This window comes from Anolis carolinensis, chromosome 2 (assembly GCF_035594765.1).
Source record: "Anolis carolinensis isolate JA03-04 chromosome 2, rAnoCar3.1.pri, whole genome shotgun sequence".
Classification (NCBI taxonomy): domain Eukaryota; kingdom Metazoa; phylum Chordata; class Lepidosauria; order Squamata; family Dactyloidae; genus Anolis; species Anolis carolinensis.
In genome coordinates this window covers 9,830,648-9,842,966 of record NC_085842.1, presented here as the reverse complement: position 1 = coordinate 9,842,966, position 12,319 = coordinate 9,830,648, and the positions used below count along the sequence as shown (strand labels likewise).

The following is a 12,319-nucleotide window of genomic DNA, read 5'->3' as shown; positions in this document are numbered from 1 at the left end:
CAGTCTGCCTGTTGCTGCCTCTGGGACTCCTTGTGAGTAGACTGCAGCCCCAGGCCCTTTCCATCTGGGTGTGACTCAGCACTTCCTAGGAAGGACCATCTATAAAGCCTGAGTCCACAAGGTCCTGGCAGGGCTGAGAGGCCTGCTGTTGTGCTGCAGACAGGGCCGGCCGGAGATATTTTTTTATGTAAAGCGGGGGTGCTGAAAAGCGCCCCCGCCACCGGCGCCCTGGCCCCGCCCAGCGTGCCCTGGCCCCGCCTCCCACGCTGCGTGGGAGGCGGGGCCAGGGCGATTAGTGAGGGGGCGGGGCCAGAGTTGGCCCCGCCCCCCGTGCCCTGGCCCCGCCTCCCACGCAGCGTGGGAGGCGGGGCCAGGGCACGCTGGGCGGGGGGGCGGGGCCAGAGTTGGCCCCGCCTCCCACGCTACCCCCGCTCGCCCGTCTGGCCTTTTGTAGCAGGCCAGACTCAGTCTGGCCTGCTACACAAGGCCAGACGGGCGAGCGGGGGTAACGTGGGAGGCGGGGCCAGCTCTGACGCCGCTCCCCCCCCCCCGCCCAGCGTGCCTTGGCCCTGCCTCCCACGCAACGTGGGAGGCGGGGCCAGGGCACGCTGGGCGGGGGGGGCGGCGTCAGAGCTGGCCCCGCCTCCCACGTTACCCCCGCTCGCCCGTCTGGCCTTGTGTAGCAGGCCAGACTTAGCGGAGGTTTCTCCAGGCCGCGATTGCGGCCTGGAGGAACCTCCGCTAAGTCTGGCCTGCTACACAAGGCCAGACGGGCGAGCGGGGGTAACGTGGGAGGCGGGGCCAGCTCTGACGCCGCTCCCCCCCCCCCCGCCCAGCGTGCCTTGGCCCTGCCTCCCACGCAGCGTGGGAGGCGGGGCCAGGGCACGCTGGGCGGGGGGGCGGCGTCAGAGCTGGCCCCGCCTCCCACGTTACCCCCGCTCGCCCGTCTGGCCTTGTGTAGCAGGCCAGACTTAGCGGAGGTTCCTCCAGGCCGCAATCGCGGCCTGGAGAAACCTCCGCTGAGTCTGGCCTGCTACAAAAGGCCAGACGGGCGAGCGGGAGTAGCGTGGGAGGCGGGGCCAGCTCTGACGCCGCTCCCCCCCCCCCCGCCCAGCGTGCCTTGGCCCCGCCTCCCACGCTGCGTGGGAGGCAGGGCCAAGGCACGCTGGGCGGGGGGGGGGGGAGCGGCGTCAGAGCTGGCCCCGCCTCCCACGCTACTCCCGCTCGCCCGTCTGGCCTTTTCTAGCAGGCCAGACGGGCCAGGGCGCACTGGGCGGGAGGCGGGGCACCGTCAGGGCGGTGCCCCGCCTCCCGCCCAGCCTGACGGCGCCCCCCCGGGCCTGCGCCCGAGGCGGCGGCGTCAGCTGCCGCATGAGTGGGGCCGGCCCTGGCTGCAGAAGAGGCCAGAAACATCTCCAGCCAGTCTGCCTGTTGCTGCCTCTGGGACTCCTTGTGAGTAGACTGCAGCCCCAGGCCCTTTCCATCTGGGTGTGACTCAGCACTTCCTAGGAAGGACCATCTATAAAGCCTGAGTCCACAAGGTCCTGGCAGGGCTGAGAGGCCTGCTGTTGTGCTGCAGAAGAGGCCAGAAACATCTCCAGCCAGTCTGCCTGTTGCTGCCTCTGGGACTCCTTGTGAGTAGACTGCAGCCCCAGGCCCTTTCCATCTGGGTGTGACTCAGCACTTCCTAGGAAGGACCATCTATAAAGCCTGAGTCCACAAGGTCCTGGCAGGGCTGAGAGGCCTGCTGTTGTGCTGCAGAAGAGGCCAGAAACATCTCCAGCCAGTCTGCCTGTTGCTGCCTCTGGACTCCTTGCCTACTGCCCCCCTCCCTTTTTCCCAGCGCTGGCCTACTGCCCTCCTCGCTTTCCCCAGCATTGGCTATTGAGTGGTAGAGTGGTATACTATAGGAAGGTTCTCTGAGAAGGTAACAGGAAATGAGTTGGAAGGAAACTTCAGGGAAGAATGAACTCGCAAACCTATGTGATCTGCTGGGAAAATCATTCAATACCGTCTTGCAACAGCTGGAAATACTGAACTTGAAACTTGACCATCTCTTCAAAGGAATTTCCCTGATTGTAAAAAATCCTTCTCCTACGGACATTATAACAACTATATCAACCAGGCCCATTAACATGAATAAGGAATTAAGTTCTCTGGAAGGCCGTGGGGGAATTAAGCCTAAGGAGGAGAAGGTAGTCGTCGGATCAGGCCTTGGAGTAACTAGAAAGGGGGGTGGGGCCTTATCTGGGGGAATGAGCATGGGGAGGATGGATAGGAAGGATACCAACAATGCCCTGCAGAAGCCGAATAATGAGCTGTCCTCTAAATTGGTTGAACAACCTTTGGATACTTCCTGCAATTCTCAACATCTTTTACGAACAAATAAGGTTGCAGTGGAAGTTTCAGACTCATTATTGAATAGAGGCAGGTGGACTTCTAAGCGAGCGGTCCAGATATCTCTCTCTCAAATTTTATCCATAAGCCGGTCGGAAGTGAAGATTAAGACTATCGACTGGCTTTGTAGGGAGTACCAATCCTGGAACCGCTCCCTGTGTCTTATCATCGGCTTGGAAGATAAAATATTAAGGGATAAATTGTATTTGTGTGGGCCTAAACTGCAACAGTGGGGCATCACTCTTAGGAGGGTGCTAGTAGACCCACTAATTCGCCCCTTGGACATCGGGCCGAGTATGGATGTTCAAGATTCCCCATTGCGAAGTCATGCTTGTTCTACCCCCCAGTCCCACAACAAGTCTCCACTCTTGTCTAGTCGGCTTACTATTCATGATGAGGCCAAATCAATCGATGCCTCTCTCCCAATAATGGAGAGAAGCTCCTTTTGTAAACAAACAAGCACTTTTGGAGGCTTTCCTTTCCAGGACAGTTGACTAGTCCCGGCAACTGGCAATTCCGCCCAGTTTTTCCATCAGGGGGAGGAGGGCTTGACTGGAGGTGGCTCCATTGAGGTGATATGGGGGAGGAGAAAGCACGGTCACCACCAACCCAGGAAGAAGCGCAACAGAGTTTTTGCGACCCTGGAGAGGATTAGGTGTGGTAGTCTTCAGGACAGACCCCCCAACCTTAAGGTCCTGCTTTTGAACGCCAGATCTGTCAATGGTAAAACAGCTGTCATCCAGGATTTGATCCTGGATGAGAGGGCAGATCTGGCATGCATCACCGAGACATGGCTGGATGAGCTGGGAGGTGTGAATCTTACCCAGCTGTGTCCTCCTGGTTTCGGGGTGCATCAACAGGCCAGAGTTGGGGGGCGGGGAGGAGGAGTTGCGGTGATCTTTCGGCAGTCCATCGCCCTGATCAGGTGCGCCGTTCCACAATCCCCGAGGTTCGAGTGTGTCTTCCTGAAGGTGGGAGCCCGAGACAGCTTGGGGATTCTGTTGGTGTACCGTCCACCCCGCGACCCAGCAGTCTCTCTGTCCGAGCTAGCAGAAGTGGTCTCCAATGCGGCCCTTGTCTCCCAACAACTGATAGTTTTGGGAGACTTTAACATTCATGCCGAGTCCACATTGACAGGTGCAGCTCAGGATTTCATGGTTGTCATGACAACCATGGGGCTGTCTCAAGTTATATCAGGGCCCACACATCAGGCAGGACACACCTTGGACCTTGTTTTTGTTGTGGACGGTGGAACAGTCAGAGTGGAAGAGCAAAACATTCTTCCATTGTCATGGTCTGACCATCATCTGATCTGTTTAAGTATCGCCGTGCCTTCTAACCTCCGCAGGGGTGGTGGACCCATTAAGATGGTCCGCCCCAGGAGACTGATGGATCCGGATGGACTTCTGAGGTCTCTTGGGGATCTTCCTGTCCTGGAGACTGGCGATCCTGTCGATGTCCTGGTTGATCGCTATAATAGTGAGCTATCAAGGGCATTGGACACGATCGCTCCCGAACGTCCCCTCTCACTGCGTAGAGTCGCGTCGACTCCTTGGTTTACCGAGGAGTTGGCTGTGATGAAGCGTAGGAGGAGGGGACTAGAGTGCATCTGGAGGAAATCTCGGGACGTGTCCGACCAAGCACGGGCTAAAGCCGCTATTAAGGCGTACTCCGTGGCTCTGCGAGCAGCCAGGAAAGTTTTCACGACTGCCCGCATAGCGTCTGCAGCCAACAGGCCATCGGAGTTGTTCCGAGTTGTGGGGGAGCTCCTGCGGCCTCCTGAGGTCCAGGGGCTTCCCGATGACTTGGCAACTGGGTGCAGCGATTTCGCGCACCACTTTGCAGGCAAAGTTGCTCAGATACGCCTTGAGCTAGACTCCAGCTCAATTGTGGTCTCAGCGGAGGTAACCGAGGTACCTGTCTGTTCGATCTTATGGGATTCTTTCCGGCTTGTTCTTCCTGATGACGTGGAGGGGATTCTTGGGTCTGTGAGGGCGACCACCTGCGCTCTGGATCCTTGTCCCTCTTGGCTGGTCAAGCTGGCCAAAGATGGGTTGTTGGATTGGTTTGTGACCATAATAAATGCTTCTTTGGTTCAGGGGTCGGTGCCATCCTACTTTAAGCAGGCGGTAGTAAAACCACTACTAAAAAAGCCTTCGCTTGACCCATCTATTTGTAACAACTACAGACCAATCTCCAACCTCCCGTTTTTGGGCAAGGTTCTGGAGCGGGTGGTTGCCACGCAGCTCCAGGAATTTCTCGATGACACTGATTTTCTGGACTGCTCGCAGTCTGGCTTCAGGCCTGGGCACAGTACCGAGACGGCTCTGGTCGCCTTGGTGGATGACCTCCGCAGGGAGCTGGACAGGGGGAGTGTGACCCTGCTGGTTCTCTTGGACATCTCAGCGGCTTTCGATACCATCGACCATGGTATCCTTCTGGGGAGGCTCGCCGGGATGGGGCTCGGTGGCACGGTTCTGCAGTGGCTCCGGTCCTTCCTGGAGGGTCGTTCCCAGATGGTGAAGCTGGGGGACACCTGCTCGGACCCCTGGCCATTGACCTGTGGGGTCCCGCAAGGGTCTATTTTATCCCCCATGCTATTTAACATCTACATGAAACCGTTGGGAGAGGTCATCCGGAGTTTTGGAGGGCGTTGCCATCTCTACGCAGATGACACGCAAATCCACTACTCATTTCCATCTAACTCCAAGGAAGCCCCTCGGATTCTGAACCAGTGCCTGGCCGCTGTGGCGGACTGGATGAGGAGGAACAAGCTGAGGATCAATCCTGACAAGACAGAGGCCCTCCTGGTCAGTCGCCCATCTGATCGGGGTATTGGGTGGCAACCTGTGCTGGACGGGGTTGCACTCCCCCTGAAATCACAGGTCCGCAGTTTGGGGGTCCTCCTGGATTCAGCGTTGACGCTTGAGGCTCAGGTGTCAGCGGTGGCCGGGAGGGCTTTCGCACAACTCAAACTTGTGCGCCAACTGCGACCATACCTCGTGAAGTCTGACTTGACCACGGTGGTGCATGCCTTAGTTACCTCTAGACTGGACTACTGTAATGCGCTCTACGTGGGGCTTCCCTTGAAGACGGCCCGGAAATTACAATTGGTCCAGCGCTCGGCAGCCAGATTAATAACAGGGGCGAGCTACAGGGAACGATCTACTCCCCTGTTTAAAGAGCTCCACTGGCTGCCGTTCACTTTCCGGTCCCAATTCAAGGTGCAGACCATCATCTATAAAGCCCTAAACGGTTTGGGACCCACCTACCTTAGGGACCGTATCTCCTACCATAAACCTGCTCGTTCCCTTCGTTCATCCGGGGAGGCCTTCCTTTCGCCACTGCCTCTGTCCCAGGCCCGTCTTGTGGGAACGAGGGAGAGGGCTTTTTCTGCTGTGGCCCCCCGACTGTGGAATTCTTTGCCCACTGAGATTAGGCAAGCCCCCACCTTGTTAGCCTTTAAGAAAGATCTAAAAACATGGCTTTTCCGATGTGCCTTTGGGGAGTAAATGTAATATATTGCTCTGGCCATTCCCCTTGGTTTTTATCCTTTAGACTGCTCCACCATTTTATTTCCCTGTTTCCCCCTATTCCTATGTCTCTCTCTCCCGAGTTTTTAATTAAGTGTTCATGTGGCCCGCCCTGTTTTTTACTGTTTTCTCTGATTTGTGCTGTAATGTATATGATTATTTTGCACTGTTATATTGTGTTATGATATGTTGTTTTATTTTGTTATATTGTATGGTGTCTGGGCATGGCCCCATGTAAGCCGCCCCGAGTCCCCATTGGGGAGATGGTGGCGGGGTATAAATAAAGTTTTATTATTATTATTATTATTACTACCAAGACCTGTTTCCTTTGAGGATTGACAGGGTCCCTTTTGTGCAAGACAGTGTGTATGTCCCGTGAAGAGTGTTCCTGTTGAAGTGAATCATGCAGGTGTAAAGTGTTGTCCTCCTCCTCAACATCCCCAGTGCATTCGTCAATGACAATCCATTGAGATACATCCGAGAGCCCATTACTCTCCCAAGGATGTTCCTGTTGCTCCTGGTCTACAATTGGGGATGGAGCATTTGCATGATTACATAAATGTGAATGTGGTGATGCACTGTCCCCGTCCGGGCTATCCCCTGCGCATTGATCAAGGGTGGCCCACTGAGTGGTATCTAAGAAACTGTGGTCCTCCACAAGATGTGTTTCCTGATTGTATGTTAATGGCGTTAGAATTTCAAATCTGTTGTGTAAATGCAGCTGAGCAGAGGAGTTCTGCGGAGGCCTTCCTTCCCTTCCCTTCCTTTGCCTTCTTTTCTCTTGTCCTCCCTTCCTTTTTCTCTTCTCTTCCCATATTTCTCTTTGCCTTCTTTTCTCTTCCCCTTCCTTCCTTCTCTTCCTTTGTCTTCTTTTCTCTTGCCCTTCCTTCCTTTTTCTCTTCTCTTCCCATATATTCCTTTGCCTTCTTTTCTCTTGCCCTTCCTTGCTTTTTCTCTTCTCTTCCCATATTTTCCTTTGCCTTATTTTCTCTTCCTCTTCCTTCCTTCCCTTCTCTTCCTTTGTCTTCTTTTCTCTTCCCCTTCCTTCCTTTTTCTCTTCTCTTCCCATATTTTCCTTTGCCTTATTTTCTCTTCCCCTTGCTTCCTTCCCTTCCCTTCCTTTGTCTTCTTTTCTCTTGTCCTCCCTTCCTTTTTCTCTTCTCTTCCCATATTTTCCTTTGCCTTATTTTCTCTTGCCCTTCCTTCCTTCCCTTCCCTTCCTTTTGTCTTTTCTCTTCCCCTTCCTTCTTTCCCTTCTCTTCCTTTGTCTTCTTTTGTCTTGTCCTTCCTTCCTTTTTCTCTTCTCTTCCCATATTTTCATTTGCCTTATTTTCTCTTCCCCTTCCTTCCTTTCTCTTCTTTTCTCTTGTCCTTCCTTCCTTTTTCTCTTCTCTTCCCATATTTTCATTTGCCTCATTTTCTCTTCCCCTTCCTTCCTTCCCTTCTCTTCCTTTGTCTTCTTTTGTCTTGTCCTTCCTTCCTTTTTCTCTTCTCTTCCCATATTTTCCTTTGCCTTATTTTCTCTTCCCCTTCCTTCCTTCCTTCCCTTCCTTTCTCTTCTTTTCTCTTGTCCTTCCTTCCTTTTTCTCTTCTCTTCCCATATTTCCCTTTGCCTTATTTTCTCTTCCCCTTCCTTCCTTCCCTTCCCTTGTATTCTTTTCTCTTGTCCTTCCTTCCTTTTTCTCTTCTCTTCCCATCTTTTCCTTTGCCTTATTTTCTCTTCCCCTTCCTTCCTTCCCTTCCTTTGTCTTCTTTTCTCTTGTCCTTCCTTCCTTTTTCTCTTCTCTTCCCATCTTTTCCTTTGCCTTATTTTCTCTTCCCCTTCCTTCCTTCCCTTCCTTTGTCTTCTTTTCTCTTCCCCTTCCTTCCTTCCCTTCCCTTCCTTTGTCTTCTTTTCTCTTGTCCTTCCTTCCTTTTTCTCTTCTCTTCCCATCTTTTCCTTTGCCTTATTTTCTCTTCCCCTTCCTTCCTTCCCTTCCCTTGTCTTCTTTTCTCTTGTCCTTCCTTCCTTTTTCTCTTCTCTTCCCATCTTTTCCTTTGCCTTATTTTCTCTTCCCCTTCCTTCCTTCCCTTCCTTTGTCTTCTTTTCTCTTGTCCTTCCTTCCTTTTTCTCTTCCCATCTTTTCCTTTGCCTTATTTTCTCTTCCCCTTCCTTCCTTCCCTTCCTTTGTCTTCTTTTCTCTTGTCCTTCCTTCCTTTTTCTCTTCTCTTCCCATATTTTCCTTTGCCTTATTTTCTCTTCCCCTTCCTTCCTTCCCTTCCTTTGTCTTCTTTTCTCTTGCCCTTCCTTCCTTCCTTTTTCTCTTCCCTTCCAATATTTTCCTTTGCCTTATTTTCTCTTCCCCTTCCTTCCTTCCCTTCCCTTCCTTTGTCTTCTTTTCTCTTGTCCTTCCTTCCTTTTTCTCTTCTCTTCCCATATTTTCCTTTGCCTTATTTTCTCTTCCCCTTCCTTCCTTCCCTTCCCTTGTATTCTTTTCTCTTGTCCTTCCTTCCTTTTTCTCTTCTCTTCCCATCTTTTCCTTTGCCTTATTTTCTCTTCCCCTTCCTTCCTTCCCTTCCTTTGTCTTCTTTTCTCTTGTCCTTCCTTCCTTTTTCTCTTCTCTTCCCATCTTTTCCTTTGCCTTATTTTCTCTTCCCCTTCCTTCCTTCCCTTCCTTTGTCTTCTTTTCTCTTCCCCTTCCTTCCTTCCCTTCCCTTCCTTTGTCTTCTTTTCTCTTGTCCTTCCTTCCTTTTTCTCTTCTCTTCCCATCTTTTCCTTAGCCTTATTTTCTCTTCCCCTTCCTTCCTTCCCTTCCCTTGTCTTCTTTTCTCTTGTCCTTCCTTCCTTTTTCTCTTCTCTTCCCATCTTTTCCTTTGCCTTATTTTCTCTTCCCCTTCCTTCCTTCCCTTCCTTTGTCTTCTTTTCTCTTGTCCTTCCTTCCTTTTTCTCTTCCCATCTTTTCCTTTGCCTTATTTTCTCTTCCCCTTCCTTCCTTCCCTTCCTTTGTCTTCTTTTCTCTTGTCCTTCCTTCCTTTTTCTCTTCTCTTCCCATATTTTCCTTTGCCTTATTTTCTCTTCCCCTTCCTTCCTTCCCTTCCTTTGTCTTCTTTTCTCTTGCCCTTCCTTCCTTCCTTTTTCTCTTCCCTTCCAATATTTTCCTTTGCCTTATTTTCTCTTCCCCTTCCTTCCTTCCCTTCCCTTCCTTTGTCTTCTTTTCTCTTGTCCTTCCTTCCTTTTTCTCTTCTCTTCCCATATTTTCCTTTGCCTTATTTTCTCTTCCCCTTCCTTCCTTCCCTTCCCTTCCTTTGTCTTCTTTTCTCTTGCCCTTCCTTCCTTTTTCTCTTCTCTTCCCATATTTTCCTTTGCCTTATTTTCTCTTCCCCTTCCTTCCTTCCCTTCCCTTCCTTTGTCTTCTTTTCTCTTGCCCTTCCTTCCTTTTTCTCTTCTCTTCCCATATTTTCCTTTGCCTTATTTTCTCTTCCCCTTCCTTCCTTCCCTTCCTTTGTCTTCTTTTCTCTTGTCCTTCCTTCCTTTTTCTCTTCTCTTCCCATCTTTTCCTTTGCCTTATTTTCTCTTCCCCTTCCTTCCTTCCCTTCCTTTGTCTTCTTTTCTCTTCCCCTTCCTTCCTTCCCTTCCCTTCCTTTGTCTTCTTTTCTCTTGTCCTTCCTTCCTTTTTCTCTTCTCTTCCCATCTTTTCCTTTGCCTTATTTTCTCTTCCCCTTCCTTCCTTCCCTTCCCTTGTCTTCTTTTCTCTTGTCCTTCCTTCCTTTTTCTCTTCTCTTCCCATCTTTTCCTTTGCCTTATTTTCTCTTCCCCTTCCTTCCTTCCCTTCCTTTGTCTTCTTTTCTCTTGTCCTTCCTTCCTTTTTCTCTTCCCATCTTTTCCTTTGCCTTATTTTCTCTTCCCCTTCCTTCCTTCCCTTCCTTTGTCTTCTTTTCTCTTGTCCTTCCTTCCTTTTTCTCTTCTCTTCCCATATTTTCCTTTGCCTTATTTTCTCTTCCCCTTCCTTCCTTCCCTTCCTTTGTCTTCTTTTCTCTTGCCCTTCCTTCCTTCCTTTTTCTCTTCCCTTCCAATATTTTCCTTTGCCTTATTTTCTCTTCCCCTTCCTTCCTTCCCTTCCCTTCCTTTGTCTTCTTTTCTCTTGTCCTTCCTTCCTTTTTCTCTTCTCTTCCCATATTTTCCTTTGCCTTATTTTCTCTTCCCCTTCCTTCCTTCCCTTCCCTTGTATTCTTTTCTCTTGTCCTTCCTTCCTTTTTCTCTTCTCTTCCCATCTTTTCCTTTGCCTTATTTTCTCTTCCCCTTCCTTCCTTCCCTTCCTTTGTCTTCTTTTCTCTTGTCCTTCCTTCCTTTTTCTCTTCTCTTCCCATCTTTTCCTTTGCCTTATTTTCTCTTCCCCTTCCTTCCTTCCCTTCCTTTGTCTTCTTTTCTCTTCCCCTTCCTTCCTTCCCTTCCCTTCCTTTGTCTTCTTTTCTCTTGTCCTTCCTTCCTTTTTCTCTTCTCTTCCCATCTTTTCCTTAGCCTTATTTTCTCTTCCCCTTCCTTCCTTCCCTTCCCTTGTCTTCTTTTCTCTTGTCCTTCCTTCCTTTTTCTCTTCTCTTCCCATCTTTTCCTTTGCCTTATTTTCTCTTCCCCTTCCTTCCTTCCCTTCCTTTGTCTTCTTTTCTCTTGTCCTTCCTTCCTTTTTCTCTTCCCATCTTTTCCTTTGCCTTATTTTCTCTTCCCCTTCCTTCCTTCCCTTCCTTTGTCTTCTTTTCTCTTGTCCTTCCTTCCTTTTTCTCTTCTCTTCCCATATTTTCCTTTGCCTTATTTTCTCTTCCCCTTCCTTCCTTCCCTTCCTTTGTCTTCTTTTCTCTTGCCCTTCCTTCCTTCCTTTTTCTCTTCCCTTCCAATATTTTCCTTTGCCTTATTTTCTCTTCCCCTTCCTTCCTTCCCTTCCCTTCCTTTGTCTTCTTTTCTCTTGTCCTTCCTTCCTTTTTCTCTTCTCTTCCCATATTTTCCTTTGCCTTATTTTCTCTTCCCCTTCCTTCCTTCCCTTCCCTTCCTTTGTCTTCTTTTCTCTTGCCCTTCCTTCCTTTTTCTCTTCTCTTCCCATATTTTCCTTTGCCTTATTTTCTCTTCCCCTTCCTTCCTTCCCTTCCCTTCCTTTGTCTTCTTTTCTCTTGCCCTTCCTTCCTTTTTCTCTTCTCTTCCCATATTTTCCTTTGCCTTATTTTCTCTTCCCCTTCCTTCCTTCCCTTCCTTTGTCTTCTTTTCTCTTGCCCTTCCTTCCTTTTTCTCTTCTCTTCCCATCTTTTCCTTTGCCTTATTTTCTCTTCCCCTTCCTTCCTTCCCTTCCCTTCCTTTGTCTTCTTTTCTCTTGTCCTTCCTTCCTTTTTCTCTTCTCTTCCCATCTTTTCCTTTGCCTTATTTTCTCTTCCCCTTCTTTCCTTCCCTTCCTTTGCCTTATTTTCTCTTCCCCTTCCTTCCTTCCCTTCCTTTGTCTTCTTTTCTCTTGTCCTTCCTTCCTTTTTCTCTTCTCTTCCCATATTTTCCTTTGCCTTATTTTCTCTTCCCCTTCCTTCCTTCCCTTCCTTTGTCTTCTTTTCTCTTGCCCTTCCTTCTTCTCTTCTCTTCCCATATTTTCCTTTGCCTTATTTTCTCTTCCCCTTCCTTCCTTCCCTTCCTTTGTCTTCTTTTCTCTTGCCCTTCCTTTTTCTCTTCTCTTCCCATATTTTCCTTTGCCTTATTTTCTCTTCCCCTTCCTTCCTTCCCTTCCTTTGTCTTCTTTTCTCTTGCCCTTCCTTCCTTTTTCTCTTCTCTTCCCATATTTTCCTTTTCCTTATTTTCTCTTCCCCTTCCTTCCTTCCCTTCCTTTGTCTTCTTTTCTCTTGCCCTTCCTTCCTTTGTCTCTTCTCTTCCCATATTTTCCTTTTCCTTATTTTCTCTTCCCCTTCCTTCCTTCCCTTCCTTTGTCTTCTTTTCTCTTGCCCTTCCTTCCTTTTTCTCTTCTCTTCCCATATTTTCCTTTGCCTTATTTTCTCTTCCCCTTCCTTCCTTTCCTTCCCTTCCTTTGTCTTCTTTTCTCTTGCCCTTCCTTCCTTTTTCTCTTCTCTTCCCATATTTTCCTTTGCCTTATTTTCTCTTCCCCTTCCTTCCTTCCCTTCCTTTGCCATCTTTTCTCTTGTCCTTCCTTCCTTTTTCTCTTCTCTTCCCATATTTTCCTTTGCCTTATTTTCTCTTCCCCTTCCTTCCCTTCCTTTGTCTTCTTTTCTCTTGCCCTTCCTTCCTTTTTCTCTTCTCTTCCCATCCTTTCCACTACCGAGAAGGAAGGCCCTGTCTCTCATCCCTGCCAATCATGCCAGCGAAGAGGGCGGGATTGAGAGCAGGGCCTCTCCAGACGGTCTTAGACTCCGAGATGGTTCATCAGGGG

At 49.9% G+C, this 12,319-nt stretch overlaps 1 protein-coding gene; it reads left to right on the top strand.

The window, feature by feature from the left end:
• LOC103282416 (zinc finger and SCAN domain-containing protein 2) overlaps positions 1-12,319 on the top strand; it is a 136,603-nt gene that overhangs the window by 19,333 nt on the left and 104,951 nt on the right.